The sequence below is a fragment of the Lolium perenne genome, chromosome 7, assembly GCF_019359855.2.
Source record: "Lolium perenne isolate Kyuss_39 chromosome 7, Kyuss_2.0, whole genome shotgun sequence".
Taxonomy (NCBI): Eukaryota; Viridiplantae; Streptophyta; class Magnoliopsida; order Poales; family Poaceae; genus Lolium; species Lolium perenne.
The window spans coordinates 11,326,499-11,342,306 of NC_067250.2; the positions used below are offsets into that span (position 1 = coordinate 11,326,499).

Below are 15,808 nucleotides of genomic sequence, written 5' to 3' on the forward strand. Positions count from 1 at the left end.
CTAGACGGCTCCGAACCGCGCTCACCCTGTATTCCGCCGGAATTTTACGGGGTGGGCGGGTTTTAAGGGACCTATTAAACATGCTCTTAGTCCCACTTGTTAGTCCCACTTCTTGTCACGCATGAACGGGCCAATGAGAAAAGAGATGGAAGAAAGAGGCTCCGCCACCTCCAGCGGCAACGAGCGAGAAGCTAGGGAAGAGATATCTGGGAGGAAAACCAGCTCGCCCCGAGTCACCCAGAGGAAGACGATATCGATGCAGTGTCACGTGTAGGTTTCTTTTCAATCTCTTCTGTCATGTTGTTGCTGATATCATTGTGATATTAATATTTCTCCTTTATTAAAAGAGATTTCATTTATTACATTTCAAGCTTCCGGCCCTCGTTTTATTTACTCCCTCGGTCCCTCTAGGTAGTTAGGGAATAGGATCGTGCATGAATCCTTGCATCGTTCGAATGCGTGTACGTGGGGAACGAGGGTCTATATGTACTGCGAGTGAGCAAATCGCAGTTAGTATGGTTTCTGTCCAACGAAATTGCCCGGGGATCGTAGCTGCAGATGATGAATACGCCCGCGTTGTTGTTGCAAACCACGCGAGCGCAGCCGATGCTCGTCGTCGCGCGCCACACAATCTGTGTGTAGTGCCCGCACTGCTTCCCCGCCGCGCAGCTGTTGGAGCCGTAGTCGTAGTCGCTCTTCTCGCCGGCCCACAAGTTCACCGCGTCCGCCGCCTTCCAGCCCGAACCGGATCCCCAGAAGATGTTCTCCCCATAGGGCCCGCCGGAGTGCTGAAGCTTGCAGTCGCCGATCCTCTGGTTGGCGTAGGTCTGGGCGTACGACTGCAGCCTTGTGCTCCAGCTCACCGCGCCAACGCCGACGGCGGCGCGGACAGAGTTGTGGGGTGAAAGGTAGTCTTGGGCCGAGTTCTGCGCCTGGGAAGGATTAACCATGGCGGCTGCCATGGCTAGGGCCAGCAAAATTGCTAGCTTCGGCGCCTCCATTTCGGAGGATAGTATTTCTGTGTCTACTAGCAAAGTGTAGCTACCTCCGTATGTATGTGATGTAGCTAGCTTTGCATTTGTACATATAGCTTGAGAGTACATAGCTAGGGGGTTTTATAGGGAATGTGTTGCCAGAATTTTCTGCAGTTGGCTCGGAAAATCTTGGGCCATGGCGAACGCGTGCCGGAATTTTCTCACAGCGGCAGAGAATTCCACAGACAGGACATGGATAATACCAAGAGGCAACTCGATCGGTCCTTCCATTTCGTTTTACAAGCAATGGTAGCCAGTTAACTTCCAGATAAAAAAAAACGTATGCATGAATGTAAGGTACGTATGTAAAGTAAGCATGGATCCAGTAGGAGCAAGCATGCTCGGACTATTCTACTGTTTGCCCGCAAAAAATTTAGACCGGATATCGTGTAGTGCGGCTACTGCAATAACGTAGGCACTACTGGATGCTGTTATGTTCACGTCATTTTCCTGATAAGGACTACGGAGCATTCTTATGTGGAAAATGGCCATTCCAATGGCGCATGCATGTGTAACAAATATAGCTAGCGAGACAACCATTAAGAGTACGTGGAAATCTAAGTGAGGCACACGACTGTGAACGTTCGGTTCTTCGACCAATTCACTACAGGAATGGGAGGCTACGCCGAGGGCCAGACTATACGCCGACGGCCAAAAGTCGGGGCCGTCGGCGTATGGCCCAGCCAGGCCAGCCTGCCCTTTCGACGTTCGGCGTAGCGCGGCCGTCGACGTAGCGAGGTCTACGCCGAGGGCCGCCCTCGGCATATCTTTGGCCCTAGGCGTAGACAGGGCTACGCCGACGGCCACCCTCGGCGTAGGAAATTTTTCAAATTTGTCTAATTTTGTAAAAATCATAACTAATTCATATGATGTCAGAAAAATGCGTATGAGGTATCAAAATCTTCAGAAAAACATCCTCTATCCATTTATGTTAAAATCATGCACAGTACCATGTTAACATAGAAACAATTCAGTCAATTTCTTATATGTTCTCAGGTTCCCGTTTTAGACAGATGGCAATTTAAACGAAGTCAGAAAATCTCGCGGAGCTGCATGGCATCATTTTATGTGTACTAGTAACCACTCAAAAAGATGAAATTGGGTTACGACAATTATTTTGGAAAATCCTTCACGAACAGGGCTATCAAGTCCGGAGTTCTATGGCTTTTAGGCCAAATGAGTAGGAAAAGGCCCGTAACACCGCATAGTTTGTCGGAACGAGACCATATTTGGCACGTGCGTGGTCCCTGGGATGGGAAGCAAGGCCTCGGGAGCGGATTTCCAATCCGGCCCATGGGTGATGGTTTTTTTCATTTTCGGGGTGCCAAAACGGGTTTTTTGTGTGAAGCAGCTATATGGGGCGCATTTTAGTATTGCGCGAGACCTCCGCGTAGTGGTAGGACACCGCCTTCACACCACATATCACATGCCATATGTGCGCGCTAGCTATCTGGGAATCCACGCGGCTTCCTGCGGTGTCCCGCCGAATCCGCTGGAAAGTGACCGGATTTGAACTAGGGCTACACTTTTCGTCGCTCAATAAATTCTGGAAAAAATGTTTTTAGGTCTATGACATATCACTTTATATGCGATTTTTTTTCCGTTTAGCGCGATGGTAAACGGGTGCACCAGCGCGCCCGGTACGGCCATACCGCATTTCCGTGGGGGCCCGTTTTGGCCAAATGGCAATTTAAACGAAGTTAGAAAATCCCGCGGAGCCGCATGATGTCATTTTATATGTCCTAGTAACCACTCCAAAAGTAGTAATTAGGATACGGAAATTATTTTGGAAAACCCTTCACAAATAGGGCTATCACGTCCGGAGTTCTATAGCTTTTAGGGCAAATGAGTAGAAAACGGCCCGTAACACCGCATAGTTTGTCGGAACGAGACCATATTTGGCACGTGCGTGGTCCCTGGGATGGGAAGCAAGGCCTCGGGAGCGGATTTCCAATCCGGCCCATGGGTGATGGTTTTTTTCATTTTCGGGGTGCCAAAACGGGTTTTTTGTGTGAAGCAGCTATATGGGGCGCATTTTAGTATTGCGCGAGACCTCCGCGTAGTGGTAGGACACCGCCTTCACACCACATATCACATGCCATATGTGCGCGCTAGCTATCTGGGAATCCACGCGGCTTCCTGCGGTGTCCCGCCGAATCCGCTGGAAAGTGACCGGATTTGAACTAGGGCTACACTTTTCGTCGCTCAATAAATTCTGGAAAAAATGTTTTTAGGTCTATGACATATCACTTTATATGCGATTTTTTTTCCGTTTAGCGCGATGGTAAACGGGTGCACCAGCGCGCCCGGTACGGCCATACCGCATTTCCGTGGGGGCCGTTTTGGCCAAATGGCAATTTAAACGAAGTTAGAAAATCCCGCGGAGCCGCATGATGTCATTTTATATGTCCTAGTAACCACTCCAAAAGTAGTAATTAGGATACGGAAATTATTTTGGAAAACCCTTCACAAATAGGGCTATCACGTCCGGAGTTCTATAGCTTTTAGGGCAAATGAGTAGGAAACGGCCCGTGACACCGCATAGTTTGTCGGAACGAGGCCATATTTGGCACGTGTGTGGTCCCTGGGATGGGAAGCAAGGTCCCAGGAGAGGATTTCCAATCCGACCCATGGGCGATGGTTTTTTCATTTTCGGGGTGCCAAAACGGGTTTTTTTGTGAAGCAGCTATATGGGGCGCATTTTAGTATTGTGCGAGACCTCCGCGTAGTGGTAGGACACCGCCTCCGCACCACATATCACATGCCATATGTGCGCGCTAGCTATCTGGGAATCCATGCGGCTTCCTGCGGTGTCCCGCCGAATCCGCTGGAAAGTGACCGGATTTGAACTAGGGGTACACTTTCCGTCGCTCAATAAATTCCATGAAAAATGTTTTTAGGTCTATGACATATCACTTTATCTGCAAAAAAATTTTCGTTTAGCGCGATGGTAAACGGGTGCACCAGCGCGCCCGGTACATCCATACCGCATCTCCGTGGGGGCCCGTTTGGCTAAATGGCAATTTAAACGAAGCCAGAAAATCCCGCGGAGCCGCATGGAGTCATTTTATGTGTCCTAGTAACCACTCCAAAATTCGAAATTAGGATACGGCAATTATTTTGGAAAACCATTCACAAATAGGGCTATCACGTCCGGAGTTCTACGGCTTTTAGGGCAAATGAGTAGAAAACCGGCCCGCGACACAGCATAGTTTGTCGGAACGAGGCCATATTTGGCACGTGCGTGGTACATGGGATGGGAAGCAAGGCCCCGGGAGAGGATTTCCAATTCGACCCATGGGCGATTGTTTTTTCATTTTCGGGGTGCCAAAACGGTTTTTTTTGAAGCAACTACATGGGGCGCATTTTAGCATTGCGCGAGACCTCCGCGTAGTGGTAGGACACCGCCACCGCACCACATATCACATGCCATATGTACGCGCTAGCTATCTGAGAATCCCTGTGGCTTCATGCGGTGTCCCGCCGAATCCGCTGGAAGCTGACCGGATTTGAACTAGGGGTACACTTTCCGTCACTCAATAAATTCCGCAAAAAATGTTTTTAGGTCTATAACACATCACTTTATGTGCTAATTTTTTTCCGTTTAGCGTGTTGGCGAACGGTGCACCAGCCCGCCCGATACGACCATTTCGCATCTTCCGAGGGGGCCGTTTTGGCCACATGGCAAATTAGGCGTCATATTCGGATGCCTCTAATTTTTAGGTTCAAATGATGATATGGATGTTATATTTAGATTCCTCTCATTTTTCTGATCGATTTAGACATATTATTTGTGGAATTTCAATTTTCCGATTTAAAGATATTAATTATTCCATATTAAATAGAAAAAAGACCAAAAAATAAAATCATTTTATTGTTATTTGAATTCAATATTATTATTACTTATATATTCATTGTTGTCTTAAGTAATTTTTTGGGATTCAAAAATAAAGAGGTCTGCATCACGGTTCAAGGGTTAATAGGGTTGATATGCTATTATTATCAGCAAGAGGTGTCACTTATCTAATGGAAGCTCATCCGAATGGAACCAAGGAGTTAAGCGTGCTGAGGCTGGAGTAGTGTGAGGATGGGTGACCGATTGGAAAGTTTAACCATGATTATAATTTGACCTAAGGTTAAGTGTAGTTAGAGTTAAAAGTATATTGGGTGAAAGATAAACAAGTAAAAAGAAAGAAAAAAAGAAAAAAAGATTGTGTAAAAGATATTAAAATTTTAAAAATTTTAAAAGTATATGCCGAGGGTTTTGCCGTCGGCATATAGAAAAAAATTAAAAAAAAATTCGATTTTTTTTTGAATTTTTTTGGAAAAGAGAAATTTGAATTTTTTAAAAGTCTATGCCGAGGGTTTTGCCGTCGGCGTAGCGTGCTACACCGAGGGCCGGGCTACGCCGACGGCGACACTGCCTTTGCCGAGGGAGCTAAACGCCGAGGAGCTATGCCGAGGGCGGCCCTCGGCGTAGTCTACGCCGACGGCCAAAGTAGGCTACGCCGAGGGTTTCCGGCCCTCGGCATATAGCCCCATTCCTGTAGTGCAAGTGTAAGACCTGATATTTGGGTTGTCCTTCCCTAGACCCCCTTCACCAAACCTATTATAGGTAAAAATTATAATTAGCCCCAATAAACTAAATAAAATGGTACTTGGGTCTAGTTAGGCATGCATGGCCATATATAGGGATGTATGTTGATCCAATCATATAACCGCGTATGCGGCTGCAACGCCCACAACCATGTACCCCCACTGTCAACACCTTCAATAGAGGGAATGCTTGGACCTCACTCACCATGTCTTGCCCCAACAACGTCAACACCTTCAACAGAGTGAATGCTTGGACCTCACTCACCATGTCTTGCCCCACCACTGACGTTGTTGGGGAGGAGGCGATGGTACCTCTGATCAAGGTGCACGGGCTGCCAACAGAGAAGCTAAACCCCGCCAGAGAAGTGATGCTAAAGTTCCTCTATGGCTTTCTGTCCTTGTTGCCCGTCTCCACACCACGTCCCTTTGTTGAGCTGCTAGCAAGATTGACCATGTTATTCACCTCCCAGATAATATCAGCCGCCGTGTGATCTCCCTCCTAATAGCCAAGGACGACGTGCGTACCACCGTGTTCTCCTCATGTTGGCGCGGGATTTGGCGCTCCACCGTGACCATCCTCGTGGACAACCACCTCCTCCCCTAGGGTGACGGTGAGTGTTGGCCCACTAGCAAGGGAGCCGCCTCGCGCGCCATCACCGACATTGTCTCTGTCACCCTCGAGTCATCTATTTATATTAAGGGATTTCCGATCACATACACATAGATTGATAGCTACACATACACCAAAATATGCTTGGTTCTAAAGTACTCTCCGTGTCAAACATCAGCCAAAATTACTTAATTAGCTAGTCTTAAGACATATACTTATCAAGCAGAAACTACAAGTGTTACAGTGGGTGCAGGTAATGGGCTTGCTTCTACAGAATCTCCAAGTAATCCATAGCCCTGGCTAGGTCTGACTCCAACTCATTAACTGCCTTGAAGGTGTTCCTGAGGTCGCTCCTGGCCGCAATTGGCAACTTGGCATCCACGATTCCCAAGAACATCAGAGATAAACTTGCAGAGGGTGCTACACTCCTCCCGCAGAAACCTATGCTGCTTCCACATGTCTTGAATAAGAGCATGGGTGTCAGTGTTGATGTGGTAATGTTCCTTCAAAAGATTGGAAAGCCGGTAGATATCTTCCTGGAGCTTGCATCTTTCTGCACGGAGATCGATCACCTCGCTGAACAGAGACTTGGTGGTAGAGGTTGTGTTGCCAGGTCGATACTGAGGCCATCAAACTCCAGGTTGAAAATGTGTCTCACGCGACGCTTTGGCGACTCGGGAGGCGACTGGGAGCTCGCCCTCTCGGAGCGCCGCCGCCGCGGATCTGGGCGCACCCAGGGGGGTCGCCGGTCGTCGGCGAGGAAGGGGAACAGGTTTGCCCCCCTCGCGCCCATCTGCTCCGACGTCGAGGACTCGTTCTCTGACAGCTGCGCTTCGGACGCCGACGGTACTTCGCCATCGCCACCCTCCTCTGTGCTGAACCTAGGGAGGTTCTGGCCAGATCCGGCGGGGGAGGCGCCGCCGCCGCTGCCGCCGGTCTCCTCCCCAAGGAAGGGGAACCATGCACCAGCCGCGCCGCCGCCGCCGCCGCCGTTGGAGTCCTCACACTTCCCGCCGCTTCCTATCGCTTCAGGCCTGGGCCGGAGCTCGCTGCCCGCAGTGGGATCCGGTAGATCCGCACCAGAAACTCCGTCGTTCCGCGTGGGTGAGCTTGTGGTGGCGCTTCCTCCGTGCCCTGGGCGGCCGGAGTCGAGGGAGACGCCGCCGCCGCTCCACCTAGGGTTTGCCTGCCGCACGGGGAGTGCTGCCCGGCGCTGTGAGGGGCCTCCTGGGCCGGCCCAGGGATTGGGCCCTGCGCTCGAGGCCCACGAGGGCTCTGTTGGGGCGTTGGGAGCGTTTGGGCCACCCCAACCTCCTGCGGGCCAGCGGGACCATAGTACCCCTTCGCCCGAACCGTCAGATTGCTGCCACGTCGCTTCCAGTGGGATCGGGCGGCCCAGCGCGGTTAGGGTTTTCGCTGGGGACGATCCTACCCCTCCGCCGCCAGGTCTTAAGTGGTTCTGGCTCCCTCCAGAAACCCTAGATCTCACTCTCGCCTTCCCCGCCACCTCTCAAGACGTCAGTCGCAACCGCTCCGCCGCCAAGCGCCTCTCTACCCACCGCGATCCCTGCTCAGGCGCTCCCGTCCCTCACCTCGAAGCCATGGACCGTGACCGCTCTTACGGCAAGCGCCCGTTTGATGACTACCACGGGGGCTACTCTCGCAACCGCGAGCAAGATCTTCGGCAGAAGCTGGATCGTGAACAAGAGGAACAACGTCGACAACAGCGCCAACGGGATCGTGACCTCGACCGGGCGGGCTCCTCGTCATGGCGTTCCGAGGGGGAAGGACCACGGCAGGACACCCGGCTCCCTCCTCCTCCTCCTCGCGGCCGTGATTCAGGGAAGAACGCGGGCCGGAGGAATCTCCGCCAGCCGCGCGCACACCAGGGACCTTCATCTGCTCAATCTCTTAGGGATGGCACCGGCCCAGGGGAAGCCGCTGTCTCAAACCCTGATGCGGCTCACATAACATGCTATAACTGTGGGAAACAGGGGCATATTCAGGCCGACTGCACCGACGAGCCCTTCTGTGTCAACTGTAAGAAAGTTGGCCACCTATCTGCCATGTGCGCCGCTTTCGCCAAGGTGTTGGCTCCCTTTTGGGCGGGTTTCGGCGGAGGGCGCCAGGGCTTCCACTGCATCGAAGTCCCAGACGAAGAGCTTCAGCGCCCTGCCTCCAACTCTGCCACGGTCATCCTGGATGGGGGGCGCCTTTCGGAAGAAGAAGTGGAAGAAGAGTTCAAAGACCTCGTTGATGAGAACTGGAATTGGCAGGTGCGGCAGCTATCTGCCTCGGACTTCGCCGTCGTTTTCCCTTCCAAGGAAAGCCTCCGCATTGCGATCCGGGGTGGCGGGCTAACCCTGCCATCAAGTAAGATCAAAGCTCTGGTTACTGTCCCACTGGGGGACCCGCTTGCCTCTGAGACCCTTGAAGAGATTTGGGTCAAGCTGGTTGGGGTGCCGCCTCCGTTGCGTCTTGCTGAACGCCTGCTGCTTTCCACGCGTGAGGTGGGCCGCCCAATGTCTGTGGATGAGGACTCCCTCTCTCTTCTAGAGACGCCGGTCAGGATGTCCTTTGGATGCCGTAAAGGTGATGTGCTCCCAGATTCTATTACTCTCTTCGTCAACCTCCAAGGGTACCGGATCAAGATTCTTCGCGAGAACGCTGCTGCTGAAGACTCCCCCCCAAGGGCTCCCCCTAGCTTCCCTCCTGGCGATGACAACGAGGAACGTGAAGATGACTGCGAAGAAACGGACGATGACCGTTGGGATGGGCGGCGGGGCAAGCACTTGAAAGAGAAACGCGCTGCCGCCTCTGCGCCAAACAAGGGAGGACGCGGCCCGCGGAAATCGGTGCCGCTCAACGCTGCACCTTTCTCTCCTCCTGCAGACGACGCGGCGCTTCTCACCATCCCTGCATCTGCTCGCAGCCAGTACGGCTCCAACCTAACCCCCACAGGCAATATCTTTCCCCTAGTGGCGCAAATTATCAAGGCCTCGGTTCCCACAACCTCCAAGCATCAGCCTCCTGAGGCCTCTGACAGTGACTTGCTCCTCCAACTTGACCTCCCTGGGGATCTGTCGTCGGGAGAAAGGGTCTCACCGACCCCTAGAAAAGCCCTGAGGTTGTCCGAGACGGACAGAGCGGAGGTGGGCTGGGTCACCCCTCCCTCTGTTTCGTCTGATCAGGAATATAGGAGGAACAGCGAGCGTAGGAGCAAGAGCAACCATGATCGCCCCTCTAGAAGACTGATGCTGGAAGCGGCGGAGGCTGAAGCCACGATGGAAACACCTGCGCCTCCTCCCTCGCTGGACCTGCACCATGCTCCCGCCATCTCTAAGGGCGGCTCACCCCCCTCGGGCCAACTGCTGCTGCTGGATGCCCCAATCCCAGCCCTGGGGGCTGCTGTTGCTCGCGCGCCGCGCTACAAGGCCCCTCCGGTGGAGGCACAACGCAAGAGTGAGAGAGCTAAAGGGGCTTCCGATGGCCCGGTCCTGGAATGTGCCCCCCGCGCCACTGCTGAGAAGAACTCCATGTCCAAGAGCTCCATCGAGGATTCCGCTGCACCGTCCTCCGCCACGCCTGCTCCAGGTAATTCCAACCTTCCCTCTTCCTTTGTCGCTTTCCAAGATTCGTCGGTTCAGCATCTTGTTAAGGTGGCTAGAGACAGCTGCATCCTGTTTAAATCCTCGGAGGGGTCGCCTGCCCACGCGGTGACTCTTCTCCAAGCTCGTGAACGTGCTCAGGCCGAACTGATCTCAGCTAGGCGAAAGATTGAAGAGGAAAAGGCTAAAGACAAGGATGAAGCAGTGCGGACAAGTACTGACCAAAGGGAGGAAAGTACTTGCCCAGAAGTTGGTTCCGAGGGGGAGCCATGCTCGGGTCCTGGCAAAACAAAGAAGCTTGCCCCCAAGAAGCGAAGGATCGCACGTAGACCTACCCCGGTTGGGCACCGGCCGTTAACCCGCCGAGCACGGGCGCTTAGCATGGTTTCCCAATGAGGGCCCTCTTCTGGAATATCAGGGGGTTCGGCCGCAGAGGGAGGCGAACCCTGCTCAAAGATTACCTCAGACTTCACCGTATTGATCTGGTCCTCCTTCAAGAAACTATTAAACAAGAATTCACGGACGCCGAGCTTGCCAGCCTTGAGGTGGGAGAGAAATTCTTCTGGTCATGGCTCCCAGCAAATGGCCACTCGGGAGGCATGCTGTTGGGAGTTAGGGATAGTATGTTTGAAGTGGGGAGAATGGACAAGGGTCAATTCTTCCTTAGCCTATCTGTTCTGCATCGTGCTACCAAGAAAAAGCTTGAAGTCATAGGTATCTACGGTCCTGCAGACCATGCTCGTTCTAGAGGGTTCCTGGCCGAGATTACGGCCAAAATCGCCAATTGTGACTTGCCGATCCTCATGGGTGGGGACTTCAACCTTATCAGAGCGGCGGAAGATAAGAACAACGATAATATCAACTGGACCCTTATTGATCTCTTCAACGACAACATTGCGTCTTGGGCCCTAAGAGAAATCCCGCGCACTGGGGCGCGTTTCACTTGGTCCAACCGTCAGATTAATCCTGTCCGCTCTGCTTTGGACCGTGCCTTTGTCTCTGCATCCTTTGAAGCTATTTTCCCTCTTTGCTCTCTTGCTGCCGAGACCTGCCTTGGTTCTGATCACACGCCTCTCGTTTTCGACACCGGGGAGGGCTTCCCCGTTCGGTCTAATCGTTTCTTCTTTGAGTCCAGCTGGTTCGAACGCCCCGAGTTTGTCCCACTTGTCCAGTTTACATGGGCCAGGTTGCTATCCAAGGTGGGCGGCCGAGACATCATCGACTGGTGGTCGTTCATGTCGTCGGGCCTACGACAATACTTGAGGGGATGGAATCAGAACCTTGGTAGGGACACCAAGGCCACAAAGAACGCGCTCCTCACTCAGATTGCTCAGCTTGATGTGCTGGCGGACTCCTCTGGTTTGGACGAAGACGCCTGGGCAGCTAGATATCACCTCGAGGAGCAACTGCTGCATATATATAAGATTGAAGAGGAACACTGGAGGCAGCGAGGCAGGGTCAGGTGGGCTCTGCAGGGAGATGCAAACACAGCCTATTTTCACGCAGTTGCCAACGGCAGAAGAAGGAAATGCAATATCTCAGCTCTAGTCACGGACAGCGGGACAGTCACGGACCCGAAGCTCATCCAACAACATGTTTATGACTTCTACAGAAGCCTCCTTGGCTCGTCTGCCGCGAGGATGTGCGGGTTGGCACCTGATACCTGGGATAGGTATAGTCGGGTCTCAGAGGAGGAGAATGTGAATCTGGCTCTCACATTCTCCGAGACTGAGCTTGAGACCATCGTTAAGGACATGAAGACAGATACCGCCCCGGGCCCGGACGGTTTCCCTGTTGTCTTGTTCAAGAGATTCTGGCCGCAGGTCAAGCTGGGTATTTTGCACATCCTCAATGACTTTGTGCTGGGGCGCATTGACATTTCTAGGCTCAACTTTGGAATTCTTTCGCTTATTCCGAAAGTACCCGGCGCGGACCAAATCACACAATACAGACCTATTGCACTGATCAATGTAATCTTTAAGATCGTGTCCAAGGCTTACGCATCTAGATTGGATCCGATTGCGCATAGGATCCTTTCTCCCAATCAAACTGCCTTTGTCAAAGGAAGAAACATCCTCGACGGTCCGTTGACGCTGCTAGAAATCATTCACGATTTGAGACAAAGAAAGCATAATGGGGTGCTTCTCAAGTTGGACTTTGAAAAAGCATACGACAGAGTGAACTGGGACTTCTTGGGGGAAGTTCTTCGTTGCAAAGGTTTTGACGAAGGATACATACATAGGATCTTACAACTTGTGTCTGGGGGACAGACTGCCATCTCTATCAACGGTGAAGTGGGGCCGTTTTTCAGAAATAAGAGAGGGGTTCGCCAGGGAGACCCCCTTTCACCGCTGCTTTTCAACTTCATTGGTGAGGCCCTGTCTGGTATTCTTTCTGCGGCTTCCAAAGCCAGACACATTCACGGTCTCGTTCCACACCTGTTGCCGGGGGGAGTCTCCCATCTTCAGTATGCAGACGACACGCTTATCCTCATTCAAGGTTCATATGAGGATATTGCCAACCTTAAATTTCTGCTGATGTGCTTTGAGGATATGTCGGGGCTCAAGATCAATTATCACAAAAGCGAGGTGTTTGTGCTGGGTCAGCGGTTCGAAGAGCGGACTTCAATTGCTAACAAGCTTAACTGCAAACTTGGCTCCTTCCCCTTCATTTATCTGGGCCTCCCTATCTCTGACAGAAAGCTAACCCTAGAGCAGTGGCTCTTTCTGGTGCGGAAACTTGCCGTTAAAATCGAACCTTGGTTGGGAAGGCTGATGTCGTCAGGGGAACGACTTATCCTTTCTAACGCTTGCCTAGACAATCTCCCGATGTTTGCGATGGGCCTGTTCCTCCTCCATGATGGGATTCATGCGAGGTTTGACTCTCATCGTTCTAAGTTCTTTTGGGAAGGAGCGGGACCGAAGAGGAAGTACCACCTGGTGAACTGGCCAACTGTTTGTAGACCCAAGGAATATGGAGGGCTAGGGTTACTTAATACCAAAAAGATGAATGTGGCACTGATGTTGAAGTGGATTTGGAGACTGTACCAGGAAGAGGACACGATCTGGGCTCGCATCATCCGTGCTAAGTATGTGGACGCCTCCGACTTGTTTGCGGGATCAGGTCATGGAGGCTCCCCCTTCTGGAAAAGTTTGCACAAAATCAAGAGCCTCTTTAAGGTTGGAGCTAAGCACAAGGTGCGGAACGGCAATAGAACTAGCTTCTGGAAGGACTGGTGGTGGGGAAGGGGCCCCCTGCTGGAGTCCTTTCCTTTGTTATATGCCATCTGTGACAATCAAGATATTTCGGTCGCTGATGCGTTGTCTCAAGACAATCTGCAAGTCCGTTTTCGTCGCTCTCTTGACCCGGAGGGTGTGAGGCAGTGGGAAGATCTCCAAAGAAGTGTGGCTGCGGTGATTCTCACCACGGGTCAAGACAAGATCTCTTGGCACCTGGAACAAAATGGAGCATTCTCAGTGAGATCCATGTATGCTATGCTGTCGAAGGGCACGACGGTGGCTCATTTCAAAGACCTGTGGGAAGCCTCGGTTCCGCTAAAAATCAAAATTTTCTCCTGGCAGTTAGCCCTGGATAAGCTGCCCTCGGCACTGCAGATCCTTACTCGACATGGTCCGTCAAACGGCCTATGTGCCCTGTGTGGTGAGCCGGAGGATGTTAACCATATCTTCTTCTCCTGTTCTTTGGCGATCTTCGCGTGGTCAGTCATGCGCCAGCTGCTCGGGTGCAACTGGCGCCCCGCTAACTTTGCCCAGTTCCATGATTTCTTGTCTAGCTTCTCGGGTTACCCCAGAAAGCTGGTGTGGATCCTTTTTCTTGCCCAGTCTTGGGCGTTGTGGAATGTGCGCAATAAACTTGCTATTGAGAAGAAAACTATTGCTAACCCAGCTGACATCATTTACAAAATCATCATTTTTTTGCAGCTGTGGAGCCTAAAATGCAAGTCAAGAGAAAAGGAGGGCTTAAACTGGATGGTGCGCGAGCTAAGGGAGCTGTACGCATCTCTCAGGCCAGCGACGTCGTGATGGAGTAGCCCGTGCCATGGTGGGGTGCCTGGGACGGCCTGGAACGCATGAAGCCCTTCTCCTTTATATGATGTGCCTGTGTCTGTCTCCATGAATCTTGTTTAGAAACTCTATGCTTATGTGTGCGTTGGCGAAGCTGTGATGCCCAGCAGTATGTAACTAAACCTTGCTACCTTGTTGGCTTTATTAATTTAAAGTCGGGCAAATCTTTGCCTATTATCTAAAAAAGGTTGAGAGAAAAGTTCTTCTCTATGAGGATGGAGATCTTTTATTTGAGATCGGCCACCCTGGCCTCGAACTTGCACCTGGATTCCTGCATGTAAAGTTTGAAACATAATTAGCGAAGGTATAAAGAACTAAGCAAATTAGTGTTTCTTTGAATTAATGCAACAAGCAAAAAAATATTAAGTTCCAAATTGTTCTCATCACAAACTAGTAATGTACCAAGAATAACACATACGCCAACAATAAGTACCTGTTGACTGCCAAAACCCACCGGCGGGCAGCGACTGTCAACACGGTAGAGCCGGGAAGAGCCTAGAGCTGCGGCTGGCTGAGACCCCTCCGAGCGACGGCCCGCAATGCTCTTCTGGTCACACGTCCGATGCGAAGTGCAAGGGCGTGCCACCTGACCTATACCTGGTCAGGAAGGTGATGGGGATGCCTCGCTTAGTTTCCTGCATGGCATACACGTAAACATTAAATAGAGCCTCGATCGGCTCTCAGGTTATCCTGTGAATCGGCTCAAAGAGCCGATCCACCCATGATTCGTACGGGGTGCACGAATATATGGTGATCCTGCTTGATCAAGATAAAGCTAATGAGATCTACGACGATTTAGGGTTTTCACCGCATAATCGGATCATCCTACTCCAGGTTGGGCCTCGCGGCCACGAACGGTGATCGTAAACCGATCCTAAACAAGGCCTAAAAATCAACAATGAAGTTGATCCTCGGAACATCCTGTTTAGGACTTGCGAACGCCACCCTACGTGCCGCTGGATCCTCCCCCCCTTTGTAAGGCCTAACTATTGCAGATATTAAACTAATCCTTGTAGAACAAGGAGCAATCGTAACGGATCAGATCTACTAAATAATGATCAAGCGGGGTGCCGCCCCCACACCTGAGATAGATGTGAGGGCGGCTAGATATGCAAGGGTTGCACTACGTAAGCATGTTATACGAAGAGCTATGCTAACCCTAACACATCTATGATAACTACGTTGCTCGCCATCAAAGACGCTTCAGTACGAGCAACGCATGAACAACGTGGGGCTTGTGCTGCCTAGATCGCAAGATGCGATCTAGGCAGCATGTCGCTTACCTGGTAGAAACCCTCGAGACGAAGGAGTTGGCGATGCGCCGAGATTAGTTTGTTTTGGGTTGAACGTGAGTTGTTGTTTATTCCATAAACCCTAGATACATATTTATAGTCCAGCGGACTTTCTAATTCAGACGTGCACCTAACCGTGCACGGGTAAAACTCTAACTCCTAACTTAAGATACGATCTAATATATTACAGATAAATGGGCAATCTAGCCCAACTTTGCATATAAGGCCGATCTTCGTATTCTCTCCATATATAACCTTCAAGCCTATCTTGATCGTGGCCCACCTCCAACTTGGTCAAATTCTGGTGATAACACATGCCCCCCTGGTTTTGGAAATGATATTTCCAAAATCATTACGCTTTTCTTTCGTCGGGTCATGTCGTGGCAGAGCAGAACCATTGCAGCATTTTTCGTCATGATGCCCTGTCTTCTCAACTGTTCCGCGTGATTTGACCGTTGTCTTTGGGCACTGCCTCCTCGAAAACTGCTGTGGCATTGAATTCTTTCACCATAGTCCCCTTTTATTTAACCGCTCTGAGCAGTTCGCCACTTCATCATCCTACTCTGTCCTGGCCATCGGCACC

At 51.4% G+C, this 15,808-nt stretch overlaps 1 pseudogene; it reads right to left on the minus strand.

Moving 5' to 3' along the window:
• Nucleotides 1-315: 315 nt before the first annotated feature.
• On the minus strand, nt 316-1,095 carry LOC127311439 (pathogenesis-related protein 1-like; annotated as a pseudogene).
• Nucleotides 1,096-15,808: the final 14,713 nt, after the last annotated feature.